This window comes from Condylura cristata, unplaced genomic scaffold (assembly GCF_000260355.1).
Source record: "Condylura cristata isolate star-nosed mole 26May11 unplaced genomic scaffold, ConCri1.0 scaffold00003, whole genome shotgun sequence".
In the NCBI taxonomy this organism is placed as follows: domain Eukaryota; kingdom Metazoa; phylum Chordata; class Mammalia; order Eulipotyphla; family Talpidae; genus Condylura; species Condylura cristata.
In genome coordinates this window covers 34,295,494-34,307,587 of record NW_004567104.1, presented here as the reverse complement: position 1 = coordinate 34,307,587, position 12,094 = coordinate 34,295,494, and positions in this window count along the sequence as shown.

The window sequence follows — 12,094 nt, the reverse complement described above, 5'->3', positions numbered from 1 at the left end:
TTCTCTTTTAACCTGTGCCTTCTGCTTTTCAGAGGTTCTAGGTCAGTCAGAGAGGAGAAATTTTCTTTTCTGGGTATGCACACAACCCTGAACACACACTTGCCTTTTATATTCCCAGAAATATGTGGAACTTTTCAAATCCCCCTCTCAATACCTCCCTCTCCAGAATTTTCTTTTTAAGGTATTTTTGGCCAGCTTCTTATTCTAAATATCATCGCTAGCCCCACAGCTTTGATGTTAAACAATTGTCACCAACTGTTATTGACATATACCCCGGGGATAGAGCATTTCTCAGTGACAAAGGCCTATGTCTGGTCAAGTAAGTTAAGTCCTGTAAATGGCACCTTTCCAGAGAGGGTCACACAAGTCTAATAGTACCAGTTATCTATGGCCCGAGATTTTAGGAGTTATAAGTTCATTATGCTCTTTTCAGTGGCTGTGCAACTGCTGTTCTGTGTGTTTATGTGTGTACTGTTGTTTGTTTTTATAACTAGCATGGGTGTGTGGCTGTTGGTTTTCAGGCTACTATAGAGTAAGGATGAATCAGATGTGACTAGGGAAAGTTAAAATCCCACAAAGTTTATATTTCCTATCAAGATTCATCCATTTGATTTGAATTAATGATGTTCAGATTGTTGCAAACCTTTCATTAATTCCTATAGTTCTGAAAAAGTTGAATTTGACAATCTTTTTTTTTTTTTTAAGATTTATTTTTATTTATTTATGCCTGCAAGAATGGGGTGTAAGCCAGAGATGCAGGGCCTGAGAGGATTCACAGGAGACAAAATGGGGAACAGAGCAGGCAGACCTACTGAAATACTCTGCTGAGGGGAGCAATAAGTGAGACAGGAGAGATCTGCTCTAACATGTGGGTCAGCTGCCTGGCCAAGGGATTGAACTCATGCTGCAGTGGCTGGTGATAGCTTGATAGCTGTGTGACCATGGAGGCTGGGTTTTGACAATTTGATGGAACTATGTCTCCCATTTTCATAGCTGGCTTATTTAGAGAAAACAATTGGATTTAAAATTTTATCATTTGTTTAAAAGATTTTATTTATTTATTTATGCATACAGAAATGGGGTACATGTCAGAGGTACAGGGCAGTGAGAGGATTCACCAGAGACAGAGTAGGGAGCAATGGGCAAGATAGGAGAGGTCTGCCACACCATGTGGATCGCCACCGGAGCAGGGATCCAACTCTCACTGACGGGGCCATAGCTTGGCTTAGCTTAGCTTCACAGTGCAGTGCTCCAACCTGCTGCACCACCAGGGAGAGCCCTTAAAATTTATCTTATACCAAGACTTCTCACTCAATTTTATTATTAATTCCATTATATATTTTTAAACAAAATCTTTGGGAAATTATAGCTAAAAAACTATGTCATCAAATAATTTGCTACCAGGTTTCATAATGATTAATTTTTTTTTTCTCTCATTGCATTTGTCAGACTCTATAAGTAATAGCGAGCAACAATTGTGGGAAATTCCCTGTTCATGTCAGATTTTTACAGAAATGGCTTAGTGGCTTCTACATTTAGAATAATTCATTTTGCCTCTTGATACTTTATCATATGTAGTATTTTCTTCATCCCAACAATGACTACTATATTGAATTGAGCTCTTGGTCACAAGATTTTGGAGGATTTTTTTTTTAATATAGGTCTTCCTTTTTGAAGTAGCATTTATTTACAATACTGTACATGATTTAGCAGTATAGGATCACACCTTTCATATGTAACTCACTATGGTCATTACTTGAAGATAATTTATGAGTGTCTTATAACACGGGATCACTCAGGCAAACAGCGGAATTATAAATTGGGATTTTGTTAAACGGAACTTGAAGGGAGTTAAAGAACATACCTGTGCATATTTTAACAGAAACTCCCTGAAGATAAAATTTCTGCCGGAGTTTCTTGTGACATTAATGACTCAAGTCAACTGGGGAAATTCTAGGGTTACTAGAAGGAAAGATATTTGGGTGTCAGACAAGCAGAAGTGATGTTTTGCAACAGGCAGAGCCATTGTTCCTGAACTCTCCTTTAGTACTCCCTACGACTCAAACAATCCATTGGGTTAGCTCTGGAATTCTGTCCAGGTTAAGCTCTAACTATCCCCCTTTCTTGTCATCCATGTCTCATGAAAAAGGTAGCCCCTATTTTCTACCCTCTTGGCTTTTCATCTTGAGTCCCTTTTCATTTAGTTCCACTTAAAATTTAAAACAAGACTAGAATTTTTCACCTTGAAGTTAACCTAAAAGCCTTTAGAACTCCCTTGCCTTATTTCTAACCAACTAGAAGCATCAAACATTGGGATTCAGAATTCAGATCTGATTCCTTAGATGCTTTTCCTCCAAAGGTTAACATTAATGCTCACTGTTTCCTAAAGGACTGTGGCTATTTTGTGAATTCTGTTTTCTGAACAAATATTTAGCAAATATTGGAGATATTTCCCCTCTCCCAGTTTTCTCATCTAGATCCACTCCCAAAAAAGTCCCTGCATTTTCAGAAGTGTTAGGGAGAATGTTCAATCTTTCTTCCTTTTATTATCTACTTTTGTTTCTTATAGGAGATAGAATGGTTTATATAATTGTTATTTTAGAAAAAGAATCATTGCATTTACATGATTTTCTATAGAACTGATTCAGACCACAGAAGATAGGCATAATTCTTTCCACATATGGCAGACTAGCCAGAACAAACATTTCTTTTTTCTTTTTTTTCAAATATTTATTTTCTTATGCATACAGAACTGGAGTACAGGCCAGAGGGGCAGGGGTGGTGAGAAGATGCACTAGAGACAGAGTGGGGAGCAGAACAGGCAGACCAACAAAGTACACTGCTGAAGGGAGCAGCAGGCAAGACAGGGGAGGTCTGCTGCACCATGTGGGTCACCCCCCTGGTGGATGATAGAACTTGAGCTGAGGAGGCTGCCTCCAGCTTCACAATGCTGTGCATTAACCCGTTGTGCCACCAGGGAGGGTCCCAGAACAAACATTTCTATATATGGCTGTATAAATTCTGCCTGTGCTTGGGTGGTTAAATTCAATTTCGGAAGGACTACTTTTTACCTTTAATCCAAGCTATATCTGCCAATATGACATAACCATAAAAAGCTGATTTTTTGATTATTTTCTTATACCTGGATTGACATTTTTATTGTTCAGAATTCAGAGACATGAGGAATAAGTTTCTTGTCCTCAAACACCAAATATTCATATTTATTTTGCTAGAAACTATGAGAAAGCCAAAGAATTAATATTTGCATTATCCCTGTCCTGAAAAAATTTTCTAGTTTTGTACTGGAGATAAGACATTTGTACAAATAATAACAATTCATATAAGGATATCATCGTCAAGTATTTTGGAGTTATCTTCTGGCTTAAGGTTTTATGATAGGCTCTAAAAACACATATATGTTACAGTTTTGCTCTTAAGAGCCATACAGAGAAAATGTCAGAGAAAATACAACTTGACTTACTCTAATAAGGGTAGAAATGGGAGAAGATGTTCTCCCATTGATATTGAGGAAATAGCATGGGTATGAGTTCAGAGGCAGGAATCAAGACAAGCAGGTTATTCTGATAGAATTGGAGAAGTCTTTTAGGAGCTCAGTGGATGGTAACTGGTCAGGTAGATTATACCTAGATTTCTTGATGGCTTAACTAATCAGAAGCAATAGAGCCTAAAGATTTAGTGTAAGTGACCATAAACAGAAAAAAAGAATCTTGACAGAGGATAGACTCCTTAACAAAAAAGTCCCCAAATAAATATTTTCCTCTATAATTTATTCAACATGCAACCATAGAACCTCAAAAACTGGCAAGGTCTTCAAGATATTCTCAACTTTCTCACTTTGAAAATGAAGAAAGAAGTTCAGAGAAAGGAAACAAAAATTCATTGGAACAAGGTAGGTGCATAGAAAAACTTAAAAATGACATTAGTGTGAGGAATCTAAGCAGCAGCAGTGTCTTTGAACAAGAAGGCACGTGGCTGCTAGGATTCCAGTAGCACAGTGGCTAAAAACTCTTTCACGAACATAAACGAAACAATTTCCTGTGAAGCAAGTAAAAAGATTTCTGGCCCTTACATGTATGGATACTAGTGTGAACCAGAGGGACTGAGTCACAGTAATTAGTAGATCATTGTTAGGTTGTTTTTCACGTTATAGTCATGCCCCTAAATGACTCTTAGGTTAACTTTTCAAACCCCAACAAGTCTTTAAAAAGTAAGAGACATTTTTGTTGGTACTTGTTGGGATGATGGAGCCCATTGGAAAGCGTTGCCATTATGAGTCTTAGCAGGGATCTCGACTCCTAGGCCTCACTTGTCAGACTGTGAGTTCCAGGGAACAGGCAGGAACAAGATGCAGAGGGGAACACCTGTGGGAAACAGAAGTAAACATTATATTAAGAATAATTAAATTAATAAAATGTGTATTCTCTAACTACCTTCATCCATCAAGTGTTTAATGCACTGTGGTCCCACTGCAGCCAGAGGGAGAGTTTTAATGAGCAACAGACATCCCAAAACTACATGTCCAGAGCTCAACATGGTTGGTGCAAGCGGCCAGGCCTGTGAGTTTGGGAAGCTCTCTGGTTGTCAGCCTTCTTGGCGATGGAAGTTGAGAATGCCTCATTTTTTGTGCCTTTAGACAAATGTCTTTTTTGCTTTAAAAAATAACTGTATTCACATAACATTTTACCCATTTAGAATTTAAAGTTCAACATTTTTTGGTATTTGTGCTACCATTGCCACAGTCAATTTTAGAGTCATTTTAATACTTCAAAAAGAAACTCAAACTCATAAGAATGTAAAATGGTGAAGTCATTATAGAAAATGGGAGGTCCTCAGACATTTAAACATATAACCTAGAAATTCCAAGTGTGTGTGTATATATAACCAAAAGTATGATGGTAGAGACTGAAACTAATATTTGCATATTCATAACAGCATATTCACAGCAATCATAGGTAGAAGTAATCCAATTGTCTTTCAGTGAATGACTTGGATAAGCAAAATATGCATACATTCGATGGAAAATTATTTAGTTTTGAAAAGAAAAGAAATTTTGATCCATGCTACAACAGCTTGGTGAAAACTCGAATACATGTTCATTAAAATAAGGCAGGTATGGACTACCTGGTGGGGCAAGAGGTTAAGTTTCAGTGCTATGAAGCTATCCACAGCAACTGCAGCATAAGTTGGATCCCTGACCATGGAGCTGACCCACATGGCACAGCAGACCTCTCTTGTCTCACCTGCTGCTCCCCTCAGCAGTGTGTTTCAACAGGTCTACCTATTATTCTCCCCACTCTGTCTCTGGTGACACTCCCTGTCTCTCCTCTCACTCACTCCCAACCCCCACCTCTTTCAGGCACTCCAGCTCTTGGATGTATAAAGAAATCTTAAAAAACAAAAACAAGAGAAAGAACTTAAAATATGTTTTAATTTAAAAAGTAAAATGTCAGGTAGAAAATGACAAATAGTGTGTGATCCCACTGACATGTGATACCAGAGCAGTCAGCTTCACAGAGATAGGGATTGGTGACAGGGGAGAGAAAACTAGAGAGTTTAATGGGTATAGAGTTTCAGCTGGGAAAGATGACAAAGTTCTGGGATGGATGCTGTGAGAGCTGCATAATAATCTGAATGTAGTTAATGCCACATAACTATACCCTTAAAAACAGCTAAAATGAAAATTTTGTTATGTGTATTTTACTATCTTTTTTTTTTTTCCCCTAAGGAGGGGCATCATCAACAGGTCCTTAAAAGGAATGACTGTTTCTAGCTCATGTTCCACGTGAAAAGTCACAGTAGCAATGTGGAAAGGGCGTGGACCTGGGCGCAGACAGGCTTCTTGCCTCCACTTATGAGCCACACACTCAACACACTCCTTGTTCTCTAGCTTGTTTCTTCATCTGGAAATGAGAGGAATAAAGCAGTAGGGCTGGGCTCTGAATTACTACAGAATTTAGCTGTGAACTAAATTCTGTTAAATAACTGAAGCATCTATTTTCCAACATAAAACAAAAAGAAATTACATAGCTAAAAAAATAAAATGAAACGAGGGAACAAGGGTGCAATCCCACACTCTTTAGCTATCAGCTTTCTATTCTCATTCCTCCTCCCCACCATCCTCTGTCCTAAGCAGCCACTGATCTAATTTCTTGCTCCATAGTTTTCCTTATTCTGGGTTTCATATGAATGGAATAATAAAAACCTGGTTTTATATGAATGGGCTTCTCCATCATTCTTTTCTGTCTTTAGGTAAGCTGCCTCTGCCTAGGAGGAGCTTCTTTGACACAATGGGACTCAGGAGTTTGGGCACACCCTGGGCAGGGCTTTTGGGATTACTAGGAATAAAAACTAAATGGAAGTCCTATAATGTAAAGGTGCTGTAATTTTTCTTACTATAAAATCAATGTATTTATTTTTTGCAATCTCAGAACATAGACTAGCAAAAATCGTTGGAGAAAAATCAACTTTGTTCTCACCACTCAGAATAATTAGTCGACAATGATAAACATTCCTTCAGACTTTTTGCCATATAGATTATACTCACATACATAGATTATATGTTTTAAAAAATCTTTTGTTTATAAATGTTATAAATGCTTATGGTAAGCTATTGAAACAGTATAAAGTTACAACAATTTATAATGTATTTCACAAACCCTCTGTATATGTATGTCACAATTTAAGACTATATCATGTTACTTTTTATGTTAGTTCATAGTTGGTATTTCATTCTTTTAAATAGTTGCTTAGTTGTCTATTATATGTAGTTTCATTATTTGTTCTAGCATTCTTCATTGACATTTGTGTACTTTCTAACTTCTCATTAAAATGACACAGTAAGATATTTATACTTGTTCTTTCTCCTGGTACTTCCTAGAAGTAGAATTGCTGAGCCAAATATATTCAAGCACATTATTGTGTAATCTGCATTTAAAAAATGTATTAATATATAGTGAACCTATTTTGAGGTCATTAAATATTTAGTTGTCTACTTTTATAATCTATGAATGTATCAAAATTTAGTTTCCCAACCTCCTAATACTAGAAATTGAGTTATTTCTAGATTTTTACTATTATAAGCAACTTTGCAATAATGATGACCTGAGCTAAACCTTTGTACATGCACTTAATGCTATGCTCTTTTTAAAAAATATTTAGTTGCTTATGCACATAAGAACTTGGGTACAGGTCAAAGGTACATGGGTGGGGGGTGAGAGGATTCACCAGAGACAGAGTGGGGAACAGATTAGGCAGATGTACTGAAATTCACTACTGAGGGGAGCAGTGGACAGGGCAGGAGAGATCTGTCAGCACACCATGTGGGTCACCTCTCTGGAAAGGGATCAAACTCCTGCTTCAGTGGCTGCAGTTTCATAGTGCTGTGCTTTAACCCATTGCACCACAAGGGAGGGCTCTAAAGCTATACTCTTAAGATGAATTCATAGATACAGAATTGCTCACTTAAGGAGCATGCATTTTAGAAATAGCTTTTATAGTTTTTTTCTCTTATTACTGAAATAATACATGATTACCCTAGATTAGAAAATAGGCAAGAAAAATTCAACCTGCAAAATCTCATCACCCAAAGGTAACCACTGGTAATGTAATGGAGATAACCATTATTAACTTTTTCCCCAGCATAATATTTTGTCAGCATAATTTTTTTATACAAATGGAAGTATAAAGTATATGCAGCTTTGAATCACTTTTTATCTCCACTATAATATTTAATATCTGCATAGTACTATAATTTAGGATACATAATTTTTTTTTTCAAAATCATTATTGCTGGGTGCTCAGGTTGCTGATGGACGTATTTTGAAAATATTTCAGGTGAATGTAGTATATGCAGAGGGAATTATCTGTCAAGAAGCCCTAAGGAAGAGGCCTCTTTGATGGCCTAGGAATTAAATCTCAGCACTGTCACCTCATTGACCTGAGTTCAATCCCTAGCCCAAGAGCTAACCCATGTATGGTGCAGCAGAACTTCCTGTCTGAACTGCTGGCACCCTTAGCAATGTATTTCAGTGAATCTGCCTGCTCTGCTCTGCACTTTGTCCTGGGTGAATCCTCTCAACACCCCTCCCCCCACCCATGCACAGACCTGTAGCCTCTATTCCAGTTCTACTAAATAAATGTTTTTAAAAAACAGTCCTGAACAAAAGCACCTGCCTGGGGACTGAGGGGAGAAAAAGGAAGTCTAGAAGTGGAAAGATATGAGAAAAAGAGAAAAATGCCTTAGCCAAGATCCCTAGTTAGGTGGCATTCAGAAATGGAGGCATCTGGACTAGTATGTAGACATGTGTATGTACACACCTCACTGGGGTAGGGAGAAGGAGGGCTGAGACCATGACTGCAACTCCCTCCAGGAGATTTCAATGCACTGAGAGTGCATAAAGTCTGGCAGGGAAGTATGGCTTGTCCCCACGAGAACTGTCATGCAAAGCTTTATAATTGTGTGTGATGGGTCAGAAATACAAGTATCACACATAGAATTCGGTTGGACTCTTCAATGATAAATTGTCAAAAACATGTCCAATGTCCCTGTTCACCAGTTTCAAGCAAGAGTGCCAGTAGCAGTAAGGGACTCAAAGGAATAAGTGGAATGATTTCTTGGGGGGACATATAAACAGACATCTGAGAGCAGGACAGAGAGTTCCAGCATGACTGAGCCACAAGGAATTCTAAGCAGGCCAAGTTAGTTTGGAAAGGGTCCCCTCCCTTCAGAAGACGAGGCTAAGTCATCAGTAATCCACTCCACTAAGAACACTACTTTTGGAATGAATTCTAAGCACATTTTATGTGAATGCCTGGCTCTGCACTTAATTTAAAAAGTTATGATAAATCCCTTAAAGTTATATTTTTCCTTAAAACATCTATTTTGGCTTGTTCCTCTTGAACTTCTAATCTCTTTTCGTCTTTTCCACTTACATGATCCCATTGAGTAGTGATTAATCTCAGTTAATTACTCTCTGTACACCACTTATATTAATTCCTGCTTCAAAATTTAAAAAATACTTTGAAATTTGGTGGAGACTAAGCATTCTCTGGTTACCTCATCCACATCTCATAAACTTGCATCACATTTCATTTTAGTCTTTATTGTTTTGACCTCATCTATTCTTACATATCCCCTAAGATGGATGCTTCTGAAGCTCTTTAGGCATCATATATAGATCTTCTTGGGTTTTATTAAATTATTATTATTTTACTCTATTATTATTGTTATTTTGAGTATCATAGGGAAGCACTATTTGTAATTTCTCAGACAAGGACACAAAGTTGAATAATTTAAGTTCTTTGATGAGGTTACTATTCTCTTCCCTTGGCCTGTAGAAGTAACCCACTGGACCAAGTCTTTAGAGCAAAGATAGGGCAGGACAGACCAGGGAGATAATCCATTTGCCAAGCCACAGATAGTAAATATAGTTGGGAATTAATTTTCTTTTTGAAGTATAATTGACATACAATATTATGTTAGGTTCAAATGCAGAATCTATTTCCCATCTATTCTTAGCAATTTTTCCTATTTGTAATATGGCTTTATCATCTATGTGTCTCATGCTGTACACTGCATCTGTCTGACTTATTTATTTTATACCTGGAATTTTTTTTGAAATTAATTTTTTAAACTCTTTGTTCATGGAACCAAGTATTCAACATAACATAGTGGAAACAAAACCACTTCACATGTGCACTGTCAAGGAGAGTCTTTCAACTAAAACAGTTACATGTACATCCCCTTTGATCCTGCAATTCTACAATTAGGTATTGAGACTACAGATCCAGTAACTATTTTATCAAGTTATATATACAACAGTGGTTATTGCCGCTTTATTTGTAATAGCAAAAATAATAAGAAAAAAAACAATAGCAACAAAAAATGACTCAAATTAACATCATTAATAGGATGGCAGGTAAATTAGTTATGTCATAATCACTTTTTAGAAATAAATAAAAAATGAGAATAAATAAAAAATGGAAGTAGCAGGCCTCCCTGGTGGCGCAAGGGTTAAAGACAGTGTTATCAAGCTATTGTCTGTCACTCACTGCAGCATGATTTCTATTCTGTCAGGCCAGGGAGGTGACTCAATGGCCCAACAGACCTCTCCTACCTTGCCCACTGCTCCACTCAGCAGTCAGTATATTTCAGTATATCTGCCTGTTCTGCACCCCACTTTGTCTCTGGTGAATGTTCTCACCCTCCCTCACCTATGGCCTACACCCCATCTCTTGTATGCAAAATAAATACAATTTTTAAAAATGGAGATAGAACTATATGTGTTGACATAGAAACAATTCTGTTTTGTTTACACAAACAAGGGGCAATAGAATGTGCATAAGTGAAAAAAAACTATTATATAAACATAAAAAAGCATATAATTATGGATATATAAATTTAAAATATTCCTGGAAGGAGCCACAAGAAAGTCGAGTGATCTCCTTGTGTAACCAAGGACTGGGAGCCTGGAATCTTTCATGTTATACCTATAAGTACAATTTGAATGTTACTAAGGACATGGGGGGAGGTTAATGTAAAATGAAAAGTAAATAAATTGGTTGCACAACAAAATGCACTTAATAGTATTGAATAGTGTGGTCAAATTCCTTTTAAATAAAAGAAGAGAGTAGAGAGTTGCAGGAAGAGAGTGAATGTGTGAGAAAGCTCTGTGGGGGGCAGTAAAACAAGTTCACTGCTTCCTCATGGGGCTCTCACAGAAGGCTGTTGCACAGGAGGCCTTACTGACGCATTTATGGGGGGGTCAGAAAGGAGCCAGGACATGCATATTTGTCTGTAATAGCCTGGGGAGGAGAACTGGTAATTTTTTATTTCTATTTGAGTTGTGAGTAGACTCTGCACTGTTGTGTGAAATTAAAGAGCAGGAGGATTTATTGGGCCTTGTGACCAGTTTCTACCTGAGCAATGAAGGGTTTGACTGGCACAAAGTCCTTGGGAAAACCTGGACTGGATTCTTGGTGAGACACTGCCCTAGACAGTGTCTACGTGTCACAGACACATAGAATATGAACCAAAAGGGTTAATATTACACAATAATTTGTATCATTCATTCAGTTCCCAGTCCACTATAGTTCAAAGTTGCAGGTGACTGGAACCTATTGAGGGAGCTCATGGTGCAAAACCCTAACATCAACCCTGCATGTGACACCCTTTCATTAAGGGGTGCACCCCCCCCCATTCATTCATATTGAGACAACTGAGAAATACCAATGAACCTACAGCACATGTCTTTATGGTGTGGGAGGAGACTAAGTACTTGGAAAAACCCCACAAAATCCAGACACACAGCCCAGTCAAGGTTATTTTTTATAGTGGTCATAATTTTATAATGACACAATGTTGAAAGGATGTCTTCAAATGACCTGACCAAGGAATTTTCTTAAATCAGCATCTGCATCTAGTATCTCCTGCATCTCATCCTCCTGTCTAATTTTATGAATGCATGAACTCATGGGACCTGCATTTGTTAGTCTGTTAGGATATGAATGGTTGCCTACGCTTTTTGGCACTTGGTCATGGTTGTATAGAGATTAGATTCTGGTTGCCTGGGGTTAAAGGGCACATACAGGAAAATCACCCTCATCAGTGTAATCGGTTCATTAATGAGAACTAGATGCTTCTAAATCTTGACTTGAGGAGAGACTTCTGTTTTACATCAGATCAACTGCTGGTCCTTTGCTCTAAGATGGTATTGGCATTCTTAGCTCTCAAAAGAGAGAATAATCCACAGCAGTTTGTAAATTCCTCTCTGGAGTTAGATGAAGTGACAGGCACATTCTGTTCTCTGTACACCATGATCTAACTTCTGTCTTTTGGTGTACAGATGTCTACGCATGGGGTATCTGTATGTAGAACTGCTTAAGAATTTGGACTTATCTACATGTAAATGTTGATTTGACCCAATTTAAGCTCCTCTCTGGAAAAGTATCTTGAAGAGATATATTACCCGAGAATTCATTAGGACAACATAAAACAAGAGTGAATCTTTGCTTTGGGCTCAATTTACGACACGTAGATACATAACGTGGCAACTTAAAAAAATTTACATTATAT